Here is a 12,914-nt window from a genome sequence, read left to right as displayed (position 1 = left end):
TGGTTGCAATATTTACGACCCTAGCATACTTCAACAAAAGCTTTTCCTTGAATAAAATGTATCTAATGCTTCTTAACCACTAAGCCAAGTTTTTTGCCTCGAATTTAGCACATTTTCAGTTCCTAGTACTTCTAGTATTTGTACTAAAAATAATAAAAGAGCTTAATAAATTAATTTTGATCTATTAGCTGTTTTATGGTACTTTAACAATGAAAAATAGATCTGTCCAATCTTTTTCTTGAATATTTTTTTAGTACATGATTGGTACCATGTGCTTCAGCATAATTGAGTTTTTTTTATGTTGGTTCCTGTCATGACTGTTTTGGTGATTTTGGAAAACGATGTAGACTTGGGAAGACAGTCCAGACAAGAATTAACACAAAGAAAATTCGAGTGCGCAAAAGTACATGAGAACAGCCATGTACTAAAAAATTGTTCAAAAGAAATATTTCTTTTCTTCTTTCTTTCATTGAAATAGGTTCATTATTCACGATTTCAACACACTTCATGAAAAACTCTCTATACACAGTAAAAAAAACACTTATTATATTTTGTAATCTTTCAAACCAAAATTATGGTGTTAAATTTGGAAAAAGTGTTTAATTTAAAATTGTTTAATTTAAAGTTGTTGAATTTGGAGTTGTTGAATTTAAAAATTGCTGATTTTTTGTGTGTGCACTCAAAAATCGTTAAATTCTGTATATGTTGAATTTTCATTTCATTTGGAAGATTATAATTTTTTGCCTTTTTAGAGTTTTTAGACATTTGTAATGTTTTTTTTCTGTACTCGGGATCCTCCTTAATGCGAGATGATTACATCTGATGCTAGGATATTCACGATATACTTATTATGCATATAAATATTTGATGTTCTATATGACTTTTGCGCAATAAAAAGCATCTCGACTGAAGTATAAGCCTTAAATGGAAAATCAACAATTTTTACACAAATTTTGTGTAAAAATTCAGCAACTTTGGTTGAGTACATAACATTATAATAGTATGAAAAATTATAATCAAACTATAATAGTGTTAATTTTTAAACATATGACAAAAATACCATAAAGTTGTGTATTTCTTCACACTACAATAATGAAAAAAACTATAATCATCTTATAATAGTGGCAATTTTTCAACAGTTTTAAATCACAAAACATTGTTGAAAAATTTCAATAATAATTTTAATAATTAATTTATCCGATTTCACACTATTATAGTGTTAAAATATTACACATTTTCAAATAAAACAACATTGTTGAAAATTTTTCAACTAAGGTAAAGTGCCCTTGAGTCGACCGGTTCCTAGACTGGACCGGTGATCAATATTTCAATGTTTGATGGTGAATTTCTATAAAATTGTCACTGATTCGTATTTTTTATGGAATAATTGACCTAATAATGTTAGATCATACGACAAATATTAGTGTAAATATAAATAAATTGAATAAATAACTCTACCGGTTGAATTGAGGAACCGGTCGACTTGAGGGAACTTTACCTTATAATAGTGGTAATTTTCAATCACGTAACAATAAATTACCAAAATGTGTATTTTTTTTAAACATTTTTAAATTAAACAACTAAAATGGTCGCTTTTGCACTATTATAGTAGTAAAATTTTACACATTTTTGTATTGTGTATGATAAAATATTAAGTTAATATTTTTAATTAATATTGTTAAAATTAAATGACACTTTTAGTCGGAAATTTTGCATTAACTAAATTAGTTTATAATGCTTATCAGCTACAAGAATAAGTTTCTATTTTGAGTATTTTTCTTGTACATGCATGCTGTAAGATTTTAATTTTTTTTAAATAATAGTATTAACCTAATAAATTGCTAATTAATAATCTATATATATTGGTACTTTATCAAATATTTTTCCCTGATTAAAACGTTTATAAGACTATTCATTCACAAATACAAATTTAGCACTTGTCTGTTCTAAAAAGTATAAAAATGACTAATCGTACAGTGATTATTATATGACCCTGATACCCTGTTAGTGGGAAAATTTTATTACTTAGATTAATTTAGAATGTTGTGTACCCTAAGAGTAAAGTTTCTATTTCGGGTATTTTTAGTACATACATGTTCTAAAAACCATAAAAATTTGTTTATGAACATTTATTGAACATTTTCTCTTAAAATTAAGGCTAGGTTTCCGAACAGTGTTGTTTTAGTACATGAATGTTCTAAGATCCCTAAAATTTCTAATAATAAATCTCAAACTAGTAGCTACTGCGTGTTTTCTTTTCAAACTAAAATTGTAAAGTTCTTTATCAAGGAATTTGTATTTCTGTCACAAGTACTTTTAGTACAGGTATGTACGAAATAGAACAAATTTATAAATCATATATTAATGTATTTATGGACGAAGGAATAATATGGTGTTTTTACAATAACACGTGTTCTTAAAGTACCAATAGGTATTTCTTTCCCCCTATTTATTTGATAAATCTAAATTTCTCTCTGTTCTAATTAATTAGTTTCACTGCAATTCCTCAATTTATTGTGCTTCAAGTGACAGTTTTTCTTTTAATTAGAATAGCTTTCAAATGTCTGATTAACAATAAAATCAAGAAGGTGCAACACAGTTTTCCGATTACTTGTTTGTCTCGTTGCCATCATGAAAGCTCTTTGGATATATTGTGAATTAATAAAGACAATGGAGGGTTGTTTTTGGAGCTCTGTCCCACTTGTTTCCCTCCAAACAATAAACTCAATTAACATTGAGAGACACATCTTGGTCCTAATTGAGGACAATTTCTCTGGAGTTTTTCATGGGGACCTTCTCCTGTGTTTGTTGTCTCAAGACAATCAAATTGATTAATTAGCCTCAATTACACTTTCAATTACTCTGACACAATGTAACTCCTCCAAGATGAGAGGTTGTCCATCTTTTTCTTGTTCCTCCATGAGCTTGGGAGGTACAAAAAAAAAGAAAGAAAAAATTCTGAGCTTAAATAAGCTGCATCTGGAGTGGAAGCTTTATGTGCATTTTGAAGATAATAAGTTAGTGAAGAGGTCCTCGTTCTTAATCCTCTTCTCTCTGAAAGGAGGGGGAGGTGGTTATTTGTATCTGCAAGGTAATGTTCAAGAGAGAAAGATTTGGAGCATTTCTCCATTTCAATGGTTGCAGCTGAAGAGCTCTAAAGCTCCGACACCGCATTGAGGTTTGTTGCTAAACATCCAACTTAATTCCCATTATATCTGTTTCACTTCAATGGAATCTTTTTCCTTGTTCTCCAACACTCTTCCATCTGCCATTGTGGCTTTTCCCAACCTCCTCCAAAAAATTCATCCGGAGGAATTGCATCCCCATTGGATGCTTCTTCTTGCAATTCTATCCTCATCGACTGTTTTTCTCCCATTGTTTCAGAGTTTTTAGTTCAGTTTTGCGAATAAAACTCCCTCGCAGTTTGATTTTAACCCTCTTCTTCTGACTACTCTCACCCCATTGCACTTTTCCTCTTCTCTTTGACTCCATTGGTCCATCTGCAAGGGAAACACTTAAGGATTTTTCCCAGCTAAACTTTCAAATATTGGGATTCAATGAGTTTTCCGTTCTTGGGGATAGATACCCCACATAAAACGAACCAATTCCTAAATAAGACTTTCCTCAATCTTCTCCTTTTCCTCCCCGGCCAACTCCCTACTATCACAAAGAAAATACTCCAAGAGAAAATTAGATACTGCTTGAGGGAAAACTAAAAGAGAAACCACTACAATTTCTTCTCATTTTCATTGATGAATGGTGTTCTCGAAAGAAAAATAAAATAAATTATTAAATTGTTGTGCAGCACATTCACATTAAAGTCCAGGGATAACCCATCAAGTTTAAAGTCCAGCCACATTGTGTAAAACAGCATAAATCCATGCAAAATCCCTCGTGTAAGCTTTAGATTGTTTATATCGCACGGCGAGATGTATATTTTTGGCTTGGTTTCTGTGTATATAGCGCTAAGCTTTTAGTTTCATACACCGCTTAAAATACTCATAAATTTATTAAATACACACACTCCCCCTGCCCCGCTCTCAAACCACCCGGAAAAACCACCACCCACCAGCATTATGGTGAAAATTTTAAATTGAATATAAAATAATCCAGAATTATTTACTGAGGAGGCAATTTATAAAGCACCGCCAGTGTTATACCTCTGTCGCGTGCAGCTTTTTGAGTGCTCAATATCGGGGTGGGATGTGCTTTAGTTTGCGAAAAACCAACAATTTTTGCTGATGATGTTACTAACTTAATGCCATCTAGAAAAGCTTTCAATCTTTGAAAGTTATTTCAATATATAATTTAATGATTCTGCAGCTCAATGAGAGCATTATGGCTTCGACACACCTTTTAGATCAGGAAAATTTCACGAAATCAAAATTTACATCCTTTTCCTACTCATACGCTTTGCATATATCTATCTCGTTCTTTCGCACTCCAAATTCGTCTGAGCTAAATTGAATTTGTGATGATGTTTAAAAGAAGAAGAAGAGTGCGAAAGAATGTGATAGACATACAGTCGAGTTCCTCATTTTTGAACTCCTCAAATTTGAACGACGACGGTTGAATTCAAAATGTAAAATTTGAGGTTATGTGCAGAAAGTTTTGCGTGGAGTCTGAATTAGAACCATTTTTCTCTGATGTTTCCTCAATATTATCGCATTATATTAACTTCGGCAACAAATTCCACTTATTTTACAATAAATTACATTGATATATCGTCTAGAGTTATTTTTCTTAATTTAGGGAAAGTGCATTTCACATCTATTCCGTTACGTTTTTGAAAATATTGTTGAAATTTGAGGAACTCTACTATATGCGAAACGTGTGAGCAAGACAGAGATTCGAATTTCGACTTCATAAAATTAGTCCTGATCTGGTGTGCCAGCACCATTAGGATTAAAATACAAATATTCCACATTGTGTCTACTAAATGCATTATAAATAGACACTGAACTATGATAAAGTAGTAAAGCATTATCCATAAAATTAAATATTTATCAACATAAAATATTTTATTTGCATTGTGCTACAATTAGCTGAAGTAGGCTCTAAATGCTTTCAAACTCATCAAAATATTTCATGAAGAAAAAATTTCAGGACAGTTGTTTAACCCTTTAACCCTCTAACGGTGTTTTCTTTAATATGCGAAAGAAAGTTCTAAAACAATGTTTTCTAGGATAATTATGATCCAATAAAGTCAAAAAAACCATTCATTCTTTATTATCTTTTTCAGTTTAGGCGCTAGGTGAGAAAATATAAAAATTTTTTGAAACTCTTTTTGCTTCTAAAATTCACATTTTTAGTTCTTTCAAATTTTTTAAATAAAATATACAAAGTAGAATGACATATTTTTCAGTAAAAAATAAATTTGTTTTAGTCAGATTACTTTAAATCTGTATTTTATGGAAATTGGAAATGAGTTTTTTTTGCACAAATATTTTTTGTTGCTTTTTCTCTGACCTGTCACACAAAACTGGGAATAGCAACAAAACGAAGAGTCGAAATGAGTTCAAACTTTCAAGAGATGTTTATAAGACTATTACCGAGGACACTATAGCACTTTTAAATAAATAAAAACTTTATTGTCGATGTAAATGTGATTTTTGTGAAGACCGCCTGGAGGCGGTCTTACCCGTTAGAGGGTTAAGGACGAGAAGAGCAAAAATTGAGGGTCAGAAAAAATCATTTTTCTAAGTTTTTAGGGCAAAATACAACTTTAGACGGCCGTGGGAAAAGTTTCATTTTTTGAGCCACCGGAGACCCAATCCTCCTTAAAGGGTTAATAAAAACGGTCAGGAAAAATTCAAATCTCTCTCCTTCTTAAAAGCTTTGCATGTTAATCCTACTCTTTCGCACTCTTCTTCTTGTTCTTTTGAACATCACACCAAATTAAATTTAATTCAGTCCAATTTTGAGAGCGATAGAATGGGATAGACTTAAGTAAATCTTTTGAGAAAGAAAAAGAAGCTAATTTCGACTTCATGAAATTTTACCGAGCTAAAAGGTGTGCCGAAGGCATTAGGCAATAAGAATGTCGTATTTGGTCAGTACAAATTTTCAAATTGTCAGAAAAAACTGTAATTTCGCTCAGCTGAAATTCAATTTATGCAACACTGGCTTCGGCACGCATTTTAGATCAGGAAAATTTCATTAAATTCAAATTCACATCTCTTTCTTTCTCAAACATTTTTCGTATGCTTGTTCCGCTCTTTCGCAGTCTTCTTCTTTTTCTTCTTCTTTTACACATCACAACAAATTCAATTTAATTCAATTCGATGCATTGCTGTGTGGCGTTTACAACGAATAGACAAAAAAGCAAATGCAGTTAGCAAAGTAGCTTATCTAACCGTCGCGACAACATACCAAATAAAATTGAATAGAAATTATTGTGATATTCTAAAGAAGAAGAAGAAGAAAAGTGCGTAAAAGCGAAGTAGCCATATGTAAAATATTTGAGAAAGAAAGCTATGTGAATTTTAATTAATTGAAAAATCCCTGATCCTAAATTCGTGCCATCGGAATTAATATTCTATTTTGATCAGTAAAAAATCACTTTTTTTGATAAGTAAAATAATCAATTTCGTGTAACAATGGTGCTTTTATATGTTTTCAATTTAATTAATTTTAATTTAAAATCATTGAAATTCATTTACCACGGCGCTGGCACACCTTTTCAATTGAGTGAAATGCAATCAATTGAAATTTTACCTCTCACTCTTTCAAACTAAAATCAGATGTAGCTGTCCCTTTCTGCCAAATGAAAATTGAAATTGGAATTGAAAATGAAATTGAAATTCCAATTTTCATTTGACAGAAAGAGACAAATATATTTTATTTCAGTTTGAAGAAGTAAGAAATAAAATTTCAGTCGATTGAATATCACTAAATTGAAAATGTATGCCAGCGCCGTCAGTAGATACACTGAGAAAAAAAGAGGGTGCGATTAACTTTTTTTTCTCATAACTTTAACACTTTTTAGGTGTAACTTTACTTTTATTACTTTACTAATATTAACTTTACTTATATTACTTTCAAAGATTGTTCAATGCAAAACACTATAATGCAGTAGTTACATTCAAATCAATATTCAAAAATTCTGATGTTTTAGTACATGCATTTATTAAAACAAAATAATTAGATGTATTCCCATTTTTTGCACTAAATAATGAGAAATCATGAAATGCAGGATGGTTAAAGACAAAAATCGATAAAAGTATTCGTCTGTAAAAAATACATTATCATCTTTATTTGGAAAATAGTTTGGACGATCCTCTTATGAAAAAATATGCCACGCCTCCATGATTTTTTTTTTTAAATTATAGTTCGCCGACTTTCAAGTAATTGTTCATAAATTCTTTCTTTTACTATTTACTGATTCTTTCGGGTTGATGGATAAGTAGTCAGGGTCAACGTGGACATAACACATGCTACAAGAGGCGTGGTCTAAAAATAACATGGTATCATACTTGCAAAAGACTTTCTGAATTTAATGCAAAAAGTAGGTGATTTTTTTTACAATTGATTTAGTACATACATGTACTAAATTATTATCCCTGTAATGGTAATGGTTTTTTACCATTTTCTTCTGGAATCATTGTTAGGCCATTGCAACATCATTGTGACAGTCGATACAATAAATCCAGGTTATAAATATCATCAACATCATCAACCTACTTTTTAGTACAACTGAATTAAATGATATGCAGCAAAAGAATAAAGAAATTGAGTAATAAAATGCTCAATGTCGAATAATTTTCCATTACTTAACATTTATCAAAGTGTAATAGCTTCGTAATTCGCTTTAATAGCTTTCTTAAGACCCCTTTTGAATTTATGACATCTTACAATAATTTCTTTATCCAGTGAAATCAAGAAGGTTTATTAATCACATTCCACCATATACAAGTCACAATGTTCTTAAGTGTAGTAATTCTTTCCATGACTCATCAGTTAATCTCGTTCATAAAGATTTTCAAAGGAACATTCACTGCAAAAGCTCATTGAATTCTGCGTACGCTTTTCTTCTATACTAAAATATAAGTGGAAAAACCCCTTCTGATTCACTTTAATTGGGATTTTCTTCACTCTTCCCCATTTCTGTTGTATCTTCCATTTTATCGAGGGGAACCAAGTGTAATTGTAATTAATTCGAATGAATTCACTCTTGCAATTATTTCGCTCAGAGGGAGGAAAATGGGAATTATTGTGAGGAAAACTTTTCCATCATTGTCACCAATTTTGATGGCAATTGAGGATGATTGCTTGAGAGTTATTGGCAAAGAAAGTAGTTTTGATATATTTTCTCTCTATTCCCCCCAAATAACAGTCTGACCAGTCGAATACCCTTAAAGACAAGAAAATTGGGTGAGAGATGACAATAATAAAACGAATTTATATACACTTTCAATATAATGGGGAAGGAGTTTGAGATTGGAAGGAGAGACTTGCACTGTGAGTCACTTTCTCAATCACCCAAAGCTTTTGTCTTCTTGTTTTGTTTTAAGAAAAGAAAAAAAACAAGAATGAATGAGGGATATGTCTGGTGATCCTTGTATGAGTTCATGGCAATGGAAAAATTTGTGATCGGGATCTTCTGTGAAAATTCCATCTTGCAAGTTTTCTTGCACATTTCTCCGTAGATGGGATGTGAAAATCCAATTCATGGGAGCCTTGTCGTCTATAAATCTTCATTGAGAAACGCTCATTTTTGTCCAAAGTCTCGAGAAATGGTGCAGAAGTACCCCATAGTGCAATTTTCAATCAATTTTACACCCTTCTTCCCTCGGGATGGATAATTTAATAGCGCTGAAGGTGATACGATATAGTCCTTGAAAGACCGTATTTTCCAATAGAAATAGTATAAAGGAAAAATAAGTTCTTTCACGTGTGATTCTCAAGAAAATTGCAACTCTTTACTGATCGGTAAGAAATTTTTATTAACAATTAACAATTCAAAACGAAATACAATCTATACCACAATTTTACTGCTCGAACTTAAAGAGAGAGGTCATTTACATAATTGTCTTTTTTTCAACTTGTCGCCGTCTTGGAACTTAAACGGTAAAAGATATCAACTTCCGGTCTTCGATAACCCCCAAAAAAATAAACAACATCTCCAGACGTTTTTTTTCTTTTATTCCCACTCCATCCGTCCCCAAAAACCATGTTTTTCTGTTTTTCTCAAAATTGGCCCAAGCTTTTTCAATAATTTTCGTATATGTTTTAGATACAGTAGGTGTCAAAAGTTTGTTGCCTCATTTATGTTCGGGAAATCAGGTGCAAAAAATGGCATAAAAAATAGTTTTTCGAATTTTTGTCTTTGCAAATGAATGCCTTGTAATTCATAGATCTTATTTATATATTAAAAAAATAATAATTTAATATAATAATAATAATAATAATAATAATAATAATAATAATAATAATAATAATAATAATAATAATAATAATAATAATAATAATAATAATAATTCTGGCACAATATTCCATGGAGGAACTAGGCCTTCCCACAAGGGGATTTCTAGACACGCATTATTATTTGTTCTTGTACGGGATGAGTTTATCAGTCCCATGCCCGTGGAATCAAGTGCAGTGAAGCTCACTGGATGCAATCCGAACACCTTTAACGCCAGAAAAATTCCTGGTGACCTAAAGGGGATTCGAACCCGGGACACTTGCATCATAGAGCGAGTGCTCTACCACTTGACCCATTGAGTGCCCTCTCTTTACACTAAGAACAACTAAAGAAAATTGAAAGAATAAAAGTATATTTTATATTATACAAAAAATTATTATTTTTCAAACCTTTATAATTTTTGATTCGTCAAAAGTTTTTTGCCTCATTTGAAAAAGTAATTTAAAATGTTTAAAACATGCAACCAACTTTATGTAAACCGGTTACATTTTGAGTTTATGTAATTTGAGAGGTAAATAGTGGGTTTGTACGTTTCTAAACTTGTTAATGGATAATATTTGTATATAAAAGTATTGATAAATAACAAGAAACAATCTGTTTTTGATAATTTATAATTTAGATAAAAAATATAAATTACAAAAAGTTAAAAGGTGAGAAATCGAACAGATAGGGTAAATGTCCTAATTCAAAACCATTTCCAGACGCTTTAAATTTGACAGAAGATTCAACTCATTAAGCTCATACTTTTTCTGAAGAGAATTACATAAATTTTCTCCTTAACTCTTCTATAATGTTACTGTTTACTGAAAATTTTTCAAATATAATTTGAAAACTTCTTAAATACAAGAAGAATACGCGAGTGTAAAATGCTTCTATTGGAAACAAATTAATCCAAAGGGAGACAAGGGAAAATTTCTAATTGGAGACAAACAGTATGTAAGTGAAACCGCGACAAAATGCTTCCAAAACTTTATTAAGTTGCTCTTAAGTTCAGGATTTGTTCTTATTCCTGGTCTTTTCTCCTTTCCCATCTAAAAAAATAAGAAAATCTCTTTAAAAAAATTATATTTCCGGTATTTCCAATTGAAGCATTTGCAGACACTTCAGAAAAACCCTTTTTGTTCACGAAATAGGTAATTATTTCATTTGAAAACTTCACGTACCGTTAACAATAAAGATTAGCACTTAATTTAACCAAAAGTAGCCAGGAATATGACATAAATGTCAAACAAAACGAATAAACAATAGTCACCTTATATTGTGTTTTTCATTGGAAAACATGGTCGATTGATGAAGAATTCAATGATGCAAGGGTACACTTTTAATTTTTCTGAGAAATTAACAAATTAAAATTTGTGAATATGAATGGATTTTCGCTTTAATTGGAGCAAAATTAACTAAATAATGAAACTGAGGTATAGAAAATATATAAATATAGTAATTTAGTACTGTATTTATCATGAATACAGTTACGTTTCCATTTGGAGTAGCGAAAAATTTCCATTTGGAGCAAGTTTTGAATTATATTAATTTACCCTATACTGCCGGAAGGAATCTACGTCGTCAATAGTTTAAGTTTGTGGGAAATCTCTACATAATATACACAAAATCGTCAAACTATATCGCTCCTTGGAAAATTACAAGGGATCAACTCACTTTTTTGCGATTTTGAGAATACAATGCACTTAGAAGGGCAATTTAATAAGTTTACAGATGATATAAGTCATTAAATTTCGTTATTAGAAAAGTTTTTCAAAATTTTAATCTTTTTAATTACTTGCATAATTTTGTTTGAAGTAAAGGGGCACAAAATATATTCATCGTTCAAATTTTTGTCAAACAGGGGACTGACTCAAGCAAGTTGATCCCTTGTCATTCTAATTTCAGCAAAATTTTCACATCATTTAGAACGACAAGGAGCTAACTCATTAAAAAAAAAAAAACATATTTTAAAAGGTAAAAATATAAAAGTTTCGATGTTTATATTAGTGCTCATACAAATAGAAAAGAAATAAATTGTTTTTGTTCAGTCATTAAATTGAGATACTTATTTACACAAAGTTGAATCTTTCATGCTGTCTCCTGAAAAATGGCTCAAAATTAGTTGACCCCATGTAATTTCCAAGGAGCGATATGATGATAAAGCACGACCACATCTAAAAAAAGCTACTAGGAGACCCAGGGTATCGACTCAGGGGTCGATAACAGCATTATAAGTATCTCTGATAGTGACTCTATGATGTCTGCCCCAAAAATTCACAATCGGTTGCTGAAGGGACACAGGTTCTTATTGTTATAAAAATCAAGAGAAAATGCTCAGAATGTTTGAGTGGCTCGCAATATTCCATTGTTTGACTAGTGTAATCTGGATAAAAGGCTGTAGTTTTACTTGTTTAAAATGTGTCAAGTAAATACACAACATTTTATTCAGATTGGTGTTGCTTACCAATGGAATATTGCGTGTCACTCAAACGTTCTCACCAGTTTCTCTCAATATGGGCTTGTTTTTGTAATAGTAGGGGCCTGTGTCCATTCAGCAACCAACTGTCTTTCAATTTTCGAAGCAGACATCATTGGGTCACTATCAGAGATTAGGTGAGATTCTTAACAATCTCACCTACTATAATCCTAACAAAATTTCATGTCGTCTGATCGACCTCAAATTTGGCCAAAATGTGTTTCAGCACTTCCTGATCACGAATATATATGTGGCTAATTTACGTTCCCGGCCGGCCGGCCGCTCTTTGGAGCTTAATAGCTCCTAAACTAAAAAAGATATCGACTTGCGGTTTTCGGCAAAGGTTATATATCGGGTGAAAATTGCAACTTGGTGCATTGACCCCCCACCCCCCACCCCTCCTTCCGCCATTTTGAAGACCCCCCTTTTTTCGTTTTCTCAATAGCTCCGCCCCTATGGCATCGAGCGGGCTCAAATTTTAGTATGTTATAGCTGGGCCTTAGAGCTTTCCATCAATACCAAACTTAAGGTCCCCTGACCCCCCAGACCCGAGCTATAAGGGTCCAAAAAAAATTTCTTAAAATGGCTATAACTCCGGTTCTAATTGTCAGAATTTAAAAAGTGAGGGCTTTTTGGAAAGCTCTCGTGAAATGCCACTTTCCCTTCTAACATCGCAAGTTCATAAAACCACCGCTAGGGGCGCTATTATTAAAAAGAAAATTTTTAAATCTTATAAGTTAAATAACTCAAAAATTCCATTGTGCATCGGGCTGAAATTTTAGTATGTTGTAGCCGTTGATTATACCTATCAAACAAAAAAAACCTTAAGTCGATCCATAACCCCTGACCCGAGCTATAAGGGGTCAAAGTTCGAACATTGACCGGCCTCTATCTCCGGTTCTAATTAACATATCGACCTAAATTTTACCTTTTTGGTTTCGTCTCGATGAGCACTTTCAGATGGAAGTTCAAAAAGTCACCACAGGTGGCGCTGTGATAGCGTCAAAATTCATCGAAATTCAAAGACATTTT

The sequence above is a fragment of the Phlebotomus papatasi genome, chromosome 3, assembly GCF_024763615.1.
Source record: "Phlebotomus papatasi isolate M1 chromosome 3, Ppap_2.1, whole genome shotgun sequence".
Taxonomy (NCBI): domain Eukaryota; kingdom Metazoa; phylum Arthropoda; class Insecta; order Diptera; family Psychodidae; genus Phlebotomus; species Phlebotomus papatasi.
Note: the sequence above shows the minus strand (reverse complement) of the source record.